At 35.1% G+C, this 12,832-nt stretch overlaps 1 pseudogene; it reads right to left on the bottom strand.

Annotated features, from left to right (window-relative positions):
* Positions 1-6,403: 6,403 nt before the first annotated feature.
* Positions 6,404-7,083, bottom strand: LOC149202768 (cysteine-rich receptor-like protein kinase 43 pseudogene; annotated as a pseudogene).
* Positions 7,084-12,832: the final 5,749 nt, after the last annotated feature.

Here is a 12,832-nt window from a genome sequence, read left to right on the forward strand (position 1 = left end):
CTAGTGTTGCCCATTCTGAATGGGGCACGCATAAATACTACCAACAGTAAGAAAAGGAAAAAATCTTGAACAAGGGTTTAATCTCTGCTCGAAAAATCAACTCAAGTGTATACATGTGAGAATCTAGAGAGCGCCTGACTCTTTAGCCCCTTAAAACTTAGAAGACCTATTTAACATAAATGAAATTACATATAATCGGTAGTTCCGGATTTGGAAATAGCAAAGCTAGGGTAGGAAACCCCTTGGTTTTCCCCAGTCCCTCAATTATGGTAAGACGATCCTGGAAGGGAGGATTCATGTAAGGCAACCGTCCTGGAAGTAACGGTTGTCGGTTAGTACTCGCCGAGCCATGGAAACCATAGCGGATGGCTAAATTAATAATGCAATTATACATGTAACAGTCAAAGCCACATGGAACAATAAAATTATTGAATAAAAGCATCTCCAATCGAAATTAAAATATAATATAAGAAAGGAGGTATTACCTATGTATTTGTCGTGAAATAGAGGCCTCATTCTTGTAGTTGCACCTTCATATCAAAACCCCCAAAATGATTTTTATTAGTGTGCATGAACTCACAAATTGGGAAACAAGTGAGCCACAGTTCCAAGAGTGGGAACCTTACCTGAGATACCAAGTATAGCACCGAAGGCGAATACCTGCTGGTCGTTAGAACCTCAAGCCAGCCCTGTGGCAACCCTCACCTCCATTCCCGTGTAAAAAGGTAATTATAACATCACTGAAGACAAAACGGTTTATTTACGAGCAAGGAATTACAGAGTAAGGAAGAAAATTACGTGGGCGAATGAAGCAAGTATGAAGTATAATTATAATTTTTATATCATTTATTAAAAATTTAAAAACCACATATTTCTTATTTACCAAATATATCTATTTAACAAATGTAAAATAACCAAGCTTATATTTATAAAAAAAATCTAGTTTATATTAACCAAACTTATATTTATTAAACAAATCTAGCTTATATTTACTAAACAAATCTATGTAAAGACCAATTTTCAAATTTACGTTTTTTATAAATTTTCTAATGTTAAATTTTGATTTGATCCACACCTTGACTAAATCTATGCGGCGCTTATATTATTCATCAAGAAATTGAAAATGACAAATATCCTATCATATTTTTGACCATTTAAGATTGCTTCAAGTAAATCTACTATATAAAAGTAATTTACAGAAGCAGTTTTTATAATTTTGAAATTGCTTAAAACAAATCCAATGTATGAAGAAATCCAACATACATTTAATTTTGAAAATTATGCGTGCTGAATATACGCAATAAACGTGCATTTGAAATGGACACAAAGGTCAGATAAATCTATCCGACGATGCCCAAAAGCCAACGGAAAAGCTCAGATAAATCTATGCTAGGATGCCCCTACATTTATGTGTTTGACCTGAAGTGCTCTCACATATGCAGATCTCACCTACGCTTACGAATATAGCGCAAACGTGAAAGAATACGGATATGAAGTAAACTGATTATATCATAGCAAAAAATATGTCTAAGTGCACTGCACAGATTTCATGGCTAGTCCAGTAATGAAATGATAGCTCAAATTTATGAAGGAAATGTTCCAAACTGCAATAAAAGAATATAAGACTTCTAATGCCTCAAAGATGCAAAGATAAGTCAAGATCCACATGTTTTGTACTAATTAGGGTAACCATGGGCGTTGTATTATGCTCTTGAGCATCTCCTTTTCTGACCCTTTTCGCAGAACGTAAAGATGTCGACACCAATTCGCTATCGTTTCTGGCCCTTTTCAGAGAAGACATGGAGATTGACGAAAATTTGAGATCGTCAAAGTTTTGTGGCCGCTGCTTCAAGTGAGGCTGGTTATTTGATAGCTCTACTCTCTGGAACTCGAAATTGTGAGAAAGTTTGCGGCTGGAATGAAATATAACATGAGCAGGCTGCTGTCCCACGAGAGGATACTGAAAGCAATCAGTTATTGGCAGGGTACTCAGAATGGGATTCGATCTGATTGCAGTTCGCTCATTCTTAACCGCATTCTGATGGCCTCCCAGTGCATCAGAATCGTAGAAAGGAAAGACGCAGCTTTTAGAGCCCTGTGTGGAACCCTCTATCGCTGTCATCTCTTTATTTCCTTTCTTGGAAATGGAACCCGCCATCTCTGGCATCTCGTTATTTCGTTTTTCGCTTGATGGGGTTTCTGCCCCTGAAGATGCTTTTAGGGCATGGTCATCATGGCCGAAATTACCGGAGTGTTGAGTAAGATTCAGTCCAAACAGCCTGATCTCATGCTTCTTATGAAACACGCGGGCTTCAGAGCCGTGGGCAGAGCTTCCTCTCTTGGAAACGGAACCCACTAACTCTAGCACCTCGTTATTTCCTTTTTTATTTGCACGGGTTTCTCCTCCTAAAAATGTATTTACTAGATAGTCCTCGTGGCCGAAATTACTGCAGCGTTGAGCGAGATCCACTCCAAACAATCTGCTCTCTTGCTTCTTATGATCGGCCGCAGAAGCCATGGATCCTCTGAATATTTCTATATATGATCTCTGATATAACACCAGCTGAAACACTAGTGTGTGCCCTCAGACACCCTCACACAAGTAAGCTCACAGGCTATTGAGACAAGATGGGTAAGTGTTTTATAGGGTAGAGAAATTCCAGCACTGCCCGCTCTTTAACCTTATTTTGTAAACACATTAAATGAAGTGGCAGTTTCATGGCACGACATCCAAAACCAAATTCCCATATTTATAAAAACGTGGACAAACAAACCCACTCTCTGGGGGTTTTGGAACATAGTCTCTCTCAAGAATCTCCAAATCTCTCATTAGAAGGAAAAATACCCATCCTTGAATCTAGTTAATTCTTTTTTCTTATTTTATTTTATAATAAGTGATCAACTCAATGTTCTATGATTTTCTTTTGTAACTTTAATCACTTTTCCCGTATAAGAAATACACCAAGCAAAATTTTAGGATCGATTAATTAATTTATTTATTTATAAATTATCAAAATATTTATTAAAAATTAAAAGAATATTTAAATTGATTAATTAATTTATTTTTATATATAATTATTTATTAAAATTTTCATTTAACGGTAAACCCTGAAAAAAAATATTACTAAATAATAAACATATTTTTTATTTGAATTGACTTTTCATTCTCTAAATATATTATTATTATAAAAAATAAATAAATGATATATTATATTGTTAATAATATATTTTTTGCTTCACTTGCAGTGATCTTAAAATTAGATAATAATAAATAATATCTATTAACATATTATTTTTAAGTAAATATTATTTTAAGAAATATTCAATAATATTTTTTTTTACTCAAATTTATAATTTTAATATTATTATTGATTACAAGAACAAATATAAATAAATACAAGTATCATCAATAGTAAATTATATTATTAATAATAATATTTACTTAATTTTATATATATATATATATATATATATATATATATAATTAATAATAATATTGGCTTTATTTTAAAAATAAACTTTGCGTATTAAATATTATTTCCCAACTTATTATAATAGTTATTAAATAATAGATCTCTATTTTTTAATAGACTATGATTAATAAGTACAACAATATAAAAATAAATAGAAATAATTAAATATGAGCATCATCTATTATATTATTATTAATAATATTTTCTTATTTTAAAAATAAAAATGTTATATTAACCTAGAAAAACATACTAAATATTATGTTAATATTATTTTAATTAGTAATATATATAAAAAGAGAAAAACATACTAAATATTATGTTAATATTATTTTAATTAGTAAAAGGTATTTTAATTAGTAAAAGGTAAGTGAATAATATTTATTTTAATTGAATTTTTATTTTTTAAAAAATATTATTAATTATTATAAAAGAAAGTTAGCATAAATATTAATAGTATGGTCAATAATATATTATATTATGAATGACAATATTTAGGTTAATTTTAAGAATAAAACTAATATATTAAATATTATTTTATTAGGTATTAAATAATGAAATTAATTTTTACTTGATTTGGATTTCTAATTTTGATATATTATTATTAATAAGTATTGGAAAATGTAAAATAATATGAATAATATGGGCATTATAGTCATATATTATATTTATATCATTAAGAGGGATTAAATCACTATCTTGAGGTGCAAACATCTTTTAGTGTGAAAAGTGATTTGATCCTATGGCGCCTCATAGATTCGAAGTTAAGAGAAATTTAGGATGATTTAATTATTAGTCTTTAAATGGGCTACATTAGAGAAGATACCATGGGCAAAAAACCATGTACGATGGTAAATACTATGAGTTGGATTCAAAAATTGTTAAAGATGGAATTAGAACATCTCTACCATACTTGGCTCAAGAAAATGTAAGTGTAGCATTTGATCATGCCTACTCCAACTACATGCCGTTTATAAATGACCTGTGATAGTAAGATGTATTCCCTATTCATTTTTTGATCTTCTAAGTACCCATAGCATGGCGAGTGCTAGCATTCTAAAGGGCATCAGTTGCTGCAATTTTCTCTCTCTACATATGACAACAAAAATTTATTTCTAATTCGTTTTTGAGATGAAAAATTTCCTCTAAGATAGGCGTTAGTGTGTGCATGTGATATCTTTGAACATTGTTGAACCAAGTAATGATAATCATGAAATCCCCAAAGATCTAAATATGTTGAATATTTTTCTCTAATGCAAATAGAAGGAGGATCTTGAGGATAATAATTTCAACATATTCATTTGTTCCTATGCCCAAACCAATTTTAAGGTTGAAATAATGGTTACCCTAAAAATAAAGAAAAAACCTCCCCCACAATCACCCTCTTGAGAAGAGGCCACAATTTAGAAAACTTTAAAATGATTGCATTATCATTATGATAAATGAAAATGTATAATTACAATATAACAAACATGCTTTTGATGATGAAGAATTTCCATTGAGATGAGATGTTATTTATGCGACCTTAAGAAAGATAAGCGAATATTTAGATTTCTTTAGAATTTGTTTTTGTACATGGAAAATATTAAGAAGCATTGCAAGAGCATCATAGTTTTTAACTTATAAGGTTAAGAATGTCGGTAATGTGACAGATACTTTGAAATTGGGATCTAATTTTGGGATAGATGGGGCACCTTATGAGAAAGTTCTTTTCATCATCAATCCTCTTAGTGTCACAAATATGACACATTATTTTATCCTTGGTAAGAGTTTGTTCTTACGAACGAAATTTTTTATTTTCTTCATTATGATAGTCAAAGATTGAGATACTTTATAGTATCGAAATTTTCTTTTATCCTCTAATTCTTTATCATGCCATCGTTTCACCTCAAAATTTAGACCAAGTAATCTTTTCAGCAGAGTGTCTTCCTCTTTTATTCCTTTATGATTTAGCCATGACCTTACATATTTATTGCATCCTCACTTGAGTAATGGCAATGTTTGTAGTTTTAGCTTGTGTTTGATTCAATTCTGAGGAGCCTATTTGCATCCATGTTGCTTATATTATTTTTGAACGTTAAGTACCGTTTCACAATTTTGTTTCTAGTGAGGGGAGATGTCACATTTATGAGGAAAATAGGATACATATTATTACCTTTAATTTTGACATTGCATGTTATAAAATTATTTATGAGTTCACCATATGTTTCTTGTGGACTCGTGGTGATGTTATTGGACAACGAGCTATATACACATTCTTTTGTATGTTAGAATGAACTAAGACTCAAGAGACAAGTGTCAACATAGAGTGAGAGCATTCATTACACTAGTTAGCTCTTGGAAGGTCGATGGAATCAATTGCACATTTAAGGGGAGTTCATCAAGAAGTTGAATGAACCATATACCACATTATATTATATGAGTAGCTAAAGCAATTAGATACCCATGTATTTCAAGTAATGGTTGTTCTTTTATATAGACTTTCAGCAAATAGTGATGTCTACAAGAAAAAAGTCCCTAGTTGCATCAAAAGAAAAACTTTGTTGATAAAGGGTGTATTGTGTACGCATTTATTGCAAAGAACTAGAAATGGATGAAGACCTACCTTGAAAGAATGAATACCTCCATGTGATACTTCACCATAATAAAAATTATGGCTATTGGTCATTGTAAAATAGTTTGTATTTAAATAAATAATTTGCTTCTAAACTAAATATGAAATATTCTTTCTTATTTTAATTTACTATTAAGATATTTCTCAATAAATTATTAATATACCAAAATAATATGTTTATCTTAAAAGAAAAACTTAATCTCTTTATAAATAACTTTTCATCCATCTATAAATAACTTTGTTTGCTATTAATATAGCACTAATTATTTTTATGGATAAATAATGTTTACTGCTGCAATTTTTTACATAGAAAACAATGTCAGTATCTTACCCATCCGAGGAGAATCTCCATTTCAGATGACAAATTAAAGTCCGTATTCTTTCTTCCGGTCACAATTTCAAGAAGAACAACGCCAAAGCTATAGACATCAACTTTTACAGATAGTTGTCCCCACAGAGCATACTCCGGTGCCATATACCCACTGCACATTCAAATTACAATGGCAAAGACTCAGTAACGAAAATTGAAGGAAAGCTATTTCGAAACGAAACTGTTTGAGCTGGATAATAAGATAAAAATATCTTGGATAAAGATAATATTTTTATATCCATTATAAATTTCAATAATATATGAAAGACAGCAACAGCTAGATCGATTTCAAGAATGTCATAAGGTACAATTACAAAAAACAGTGGAAACTCAATTGCATCCATCCATAATTGTTAAGCTTTTGACGGTGTGTGAAAATCTTACAGAGTTCCAGCCGCTCTCGTGCTGACGTGGGTCTCATCTTCAGAAAAAAGTTTGGCTAAGCCGAAATCTGCTATCTTAGGATTCAGTTTCTCGTCCAACAAGATATTACTTGCTTTGATATCTCGATGAACAATTCGCAGTTGAGAATCCTGGTGAAGATACAGAAGCCCACGAGCTACTCCCATTATAATGTTGTAACGCTTCTGCCAATCAAGGTCTGCGCGTTTGTTTGGATCTGTATCCATGAATGCCACACCAATTCAACACCCAAAATTTAATTTACATATATAATATATAAAAATATTTTCCCGAGAATTTTATGTCGGGATGATAAACCAGAGTAAATGGTTAGAAACTCATGAAAAGTAAATTTGATATGTACGAAAGTAATTTTATACATAATATACTTAAATGAATTACTTTATAATAGTAAAAAAAACTAAATGGAATTGGCTCACCGAATAGGAATCTATTGAGGCTCTTATTTGGTAAGTACTCATAAACCAACAACTTTTCTCATCCCTCAGCACAATAACCTAGAAGGTTCACAAGATTTCTATGCTGAATTTGGGCCTTCTAGGAATGTTAGAATCATGGAAGGTATCAATGACCACAACCTTAATAGGAGGGAGTTTAGGACAATTATTGGTGGCATGACTAGAAGCATCACACAAAGCACAAGGAGCGAGAGGAGCGAGAGGCTTTGGCATCTTAGGAGGAGCTGGAGTTGTTGGGGGGCTTTGTCTTTAGGTCCCTTTTGATAGGCTTTGCCCCCCTTGTCAGATGCTTTTGCAATAGGTGTAGGTTCCTATTGAGATTGTTGTGGAACTCAAGCAAAGGCAGGGATAAGAACAAATGGTTGGACCAGAGTCAAAGGAATGTAAGGTTTCAATTGATTCAGAGGAGTGTTTGTGGGGGGATCGATGTACCAGACTCGTATCCCAAGCTAAGATTGGGTAAAATCAACGTAGCCATAGCAGGTGTAGAATAAACTCGAGGAGGTGGGAATAAGAACAATATCTGACCAAAAGAATAATGGCTTAGAGGAACTGCTCCACAATGGTTAAGGCCTGGGGAACAATTCTAGGCAGAAATGGATTACGAGAGACACTACCAAAAGGAAATGATCCTTAAGGAGTTGTATCGATAGGCAGGGTTAAGTCAGGCACAACAAGTTGTGAATGTTTGGTCTTCTATGAGAGCATACGAGAACATTTGTACACGGCCAATGATGCTTGGAGCATGCAAACACTCGATGAGATATGCTCAAAAGGAGTAGGTAGTGGGCCATAGTAAGCACCAAGAAAAGTGAAATATTTATAGATTCCTGGAGAGATAGACAAGACAATCTTATTGTCAGCCATGGAAGAAATGTTGGACTGAGGTGAAGTGTGGGATTTTGGATCATAGTACATCAATTGATCAATTGTGATGACCTTTCCATCGTGGGCAAAGAAAATATTGCAATGAGATGCAGATGTGAAAGGTGACATGGCATAGGTATAACTATGACCCAAAAGGATGTTATAGTCGAAGGGGGCATCGATGACTTCAATGCCAATATAGATAATCTTGCCAGTAATTGTGACTCGATAGTTGTGGTATAAGCCAAGGGGTTGTGAAGGATGATTGTCCCATGCATGAAGAGTGATTGTGGATAGGGATAAGTCAAGGGAAAAAATTTTCTTCTAAACACTGGCAGCCATCACACAGGTGGAGGCTCCTTCGTCAATGATACATTGCTAAAAAATGGTGTTTCTAATGGACACTAGAATTTGAAATGCAATGGATGAAAGTAAGGGAGGATTTTCCGACTTGTCAACATGAAAGAAAATAATCTAATCATCTTGAGGATCCATGACACCCAGAGAAGATAGTATAGCTTTTGGTTGTGGTGGGCACATCTGGAGGACTTTCAACATTGACATGGAAGCAAGAGAATGTGGAAAATCATCTACTATACTATATGTATGGGCAACTTTGGTAGAATCTACATTTCAACATAAGGAACCTTTGGGGATATTTGGAATAAAATCGACCTTAGGTTGAGGGATCTGTAAGGTACCATTGGATGATGATAGAGGCTCAGTGGAAACTTTGGGTTAGGACTCAGTCGTTGACTTAGCAAATGGCTTATCGTATTGGCACGATCAAGTCTGAAGATTGACTTGCTTGGTATTTACCTCATCCGAATTCATCAAAATAATCTAATAATCATGGTGACTAGATGGTGGAGCTACTTGAGCTACATGTCCTTATGTAGGTTGGGTAGCTACGTATCCTGGGTGAGGGAAAGGGTTGGCAAGCATGATCGATTGACATGCAATAGGCATTATAGGAGGAGCGATGGGTTGCGATCCTCGAGAAGCTGCTTGAGCTTCCCATACTTGCCACATCAGAGGTAAAAGAGGACACTCATGGGTAAAATTACCATATACTTCACACCAAGCACAAGGTTTTTCTGTACAAAGACCCTTGTTCTACTTGGGTTAACCGCCCTGTTGCTAAGTTATGGTATTAGGTTGAGGACCCTGAGTGGAATTTGTTGGAGGACCCTGGTTGCCTTGATTACCTTGAGACAACTGGTTCCTATTACCCTTCCTCTTGTTCCTTTTTTTGGTTAGGGGTATTGGGTCCACTCTATTGAGCATACACTTGTCCTTGTGGAGGAGGTGGTTGTTGTGGTGGAGCGGGATCAGGCACGAGTGGTTGGGGGTGTTCGTGCTGGAGGAGCTAAAGCACTAGGTTGTCCATAATGATAATAAGGAGACGAGGAAACATTGGTATAAGTAGGAGGTGCAATGGGTGGCCTTGGCATTGGTTGATGCAGATGGGGATATGCATATGGCATGCTGGGACTTGGATAAAGATTTCCCTGAGGAAGATTACGGGAGGGATAATTGTAAGTGGAACTCGTCCCTCCCTAAGGTGGACCATAACACATCTAAGGTGGAGTATATGGTTGGGGGTGTGAAAGGGTTCCAATTATGCCATTCGTGACATGAGATGCTCTTGGTTCATTAGTAGTATGAGGCTGAGCTAGATCGGGGATGACAGTGTAAACATAACCTGACTGGTCGTAAATCAGATCAAATTTTAGAGCTCTTTGGAGTGCTCCTTCCTCAGAATGGGGGAAGTGAAAAGCGACATATTTCGAAATGGGGGCGAGTAGTGACCTAAGAAACCAATCCATATAGACTCGATCTTTGAATTCAGGAGCTCTACAAATGCTCCTCCTTCTACATCATTCCTAAACGTGGTCAGAAAGGTAGGTGGCCGAAGTTTCATGGAAAGAAGTCAAAAGTTTGGTACCAATATCATAATGGAGAGGTAACTGGAAGCATCAAATAAATTTTGTGTCAGGATTCGCTAAAGTGGAATGGGTTGCTCTAGGTTGGTCGCCATACCACTTCGCAGCAACTCCAGTGAGCATGCTATGGAACAAACAAAGATGGATGGAGTCTTTGGTAATGGAATTTGATTAACACCACATATGGAAGGAGCGAACATGATTAGTTGGGTCTTTTCGAGGATTATCGTCAAACTTTGGGATGTCTGAAGGGAGTTTAGTAGGCATAGTTGGTCATTTGGGATCATGGAGAAGAGGATCATTGATAAGATGGCTAAAATCTAGGAGACTTAAAGCAGCCATAAAAGGAAGTAAGGGAGTAGGAGTGACCACACCGGTTGGGATTCTGCTAATGGGGGTACCCTGGTTAGCACTTAGGTTACCACCCTGGGTTCCCACACCCACATTGGTGCCTGACATGGTGGTGATATGGGGTTGAGAAGACATGGAATCAGATGATGAACTGGATGAATCAGCAAAATCATAATCAAAATCAGAATGACGACTTAATGGAGGACTAGGAGGAGGTACTCTAACTCGACAGGGAGGAGTAATATGTCCTAATGAGAATTGACGGTGGACACCTCGAATTTGACGTGAAAAATGAGTTGGAGGTGCAATGGTGTCTAAAGTCAAGGTTGATGATATGAATAAGAGAGAAAAAAATAGTAAGAAAACACCTAGTGCAGTGGTGCCAAGTGTAAACTAACTACTTTACTGATGTTACTCTAATATAAGAAAACACACCCTATTAAAGAAAAAATACCTCTAGACTATACTGATCTAAATCCTCAAACAATCTTAGATCTATTGTTTCATATATCCTTCCAAAGAACTTTTTACTTGACAGAATCTCATCCCCACAAATAGATTTGTTTAGAGAAATGTGAGGTAGAGGACCAACTCCTTCCCACACCCAGTCCTATAGGGTGTTTTCCTAAGATTGGTCACTACAGTTACCTTTGTCCCACTAGGGTGGTCGGGTCTTGAGCTTCTTGGTAGTGAGTCATTGTAGGGAATTCCCTGCCACGAGTTGGGTAGCCCTGAGGATAACTGCTTGCACAATGACCTAGCCTAATCCTCTCTCAATCGGGTTTCTGATGCACTCTGGCTTTGACCATGGGATGGTGAAGGATTTTAATCTCCCTAATATGTCAACTTCTATGTCTCAATGAAAGTCATTGATGAGTGTTATTGGAAGCCTGTCCCACCATTCTTACACCTACACTAAAACTATTATTTGGCCCTGATGCCCTAGTCGGCTTAATCTATGTGTGTTGATTTATTAAGCTGTAGTGTTTCAAGTCTTGGCTTGGTAGTGCTAGCCAAAATCACGTTCGATTAAGGTGTGAGTGTGTGAAAATAATGTGTCAAGTGGATCATTTAATTAAGCATGTTTCATGATGTCATGTGCTGCTGAAAGTAAAATGCTAAAATACTATAAATAAATATGAAAATTATAGAAAAATAAAATGTCAATCAAGCACACAAAAACCCCACCCAAAAGGGCTACTAAAAAGATAAGCAAGAGAGGTAAAACAAGCTACTCAAAGGCATAAGAAGAGGCCAAAAATATATAATTTCAATGGACTGGGATCTAAAGTTTCTAAACTATTCTAAATGATGCAAACAAACAACAAAAATCATAAGCGAAAGATGTTGCAAAGGATAGGTGTGAAGCTTTAAACCCTAGGATGCACAAGGGGATCCTCGAGGGGAAGGAAAACCCAAACTCTAAGTGGGGAAAAGATAAGATAAACTTATCCAATAGATCTAAAAAGTAATGCATCAGACTTAAAAAATAGTGGCTGAAAATGCTAAAAACCCTAGACTCCTCACTAAGAAAATCTCTTTTTAGCAATGTGGAGGTGTACTCTAAACCCTAGGGAGATTTTTCCTTCCTCAATGAGATAAGTCAAGTGGATGTAGGCCTAAGGAAAATTGAAAACATAGATGAAGTACCCAAACCAGTATACAAACAAAACTCTCACGAAATCTATAAAAAAAATTGATTTTTTTTTGAAGCGGTAAAAAATGCATGTACTAACCTATTTCTGAGTAAAATGCACTTTTCTGGACAAAAAGTGTGCTTTGCAACTCACTCATGTGGCTGAAAAGTATGCTCTGTTCCTAGGAGTCTCGATTAGCAGATCTTGCACAGATTTTGCCAGATCCTACTTAGCTAGTTCCTCTGACCTGCGGAAAAGGCTAGAAACCAACTAGAATCTGAAAATTTGACAAAATAAGGTTTAATATTATAAATATAAATTGAGAGGCTAGAAATAAGTGAAGAAAACCCTGAAATTTTCTGAAACTTCAATCACTCAAGAATGTTGTTAGTACACCAATGGAGTCTCTATTTGTTAGTGTGAATATTCTTGGAAGGTGTACGAAAAATAATTCACTTAAGTCACAAGGTGACAAGTGACCCTACCAACAAGTTTATGGCTACTATAGATTCAGATTTGTAACACAAATAGAAAACCTGTAGTACAAGAAAATACAATCCATAACAAAAAGCAGCAATATAAAATATCTAGTATAATAACCCAATTGGAAACACTTCTTTAAATAAATAAATCTTTTATTAATAACACTCGGTGAAGGAGATCTACAGATGGGTCTATGAGTCCCCCTCCGTGGGA

This window comes from Pinus tabuliformis, chromosome 2_1 (genome assembly GCF_031772625.1).
Source record: "Pinus tabuliformis cultivar Carrire ecotype Pingquan chromosome 2_1, CPIR1, whole genome shotgun sequence".
Lineage (NCBI taxonomy): Eukaryota > Viridiplantae > Streptophyta > Pinopsida > Pinales > Pinaceae > Pinus > Pinus tabuliformis.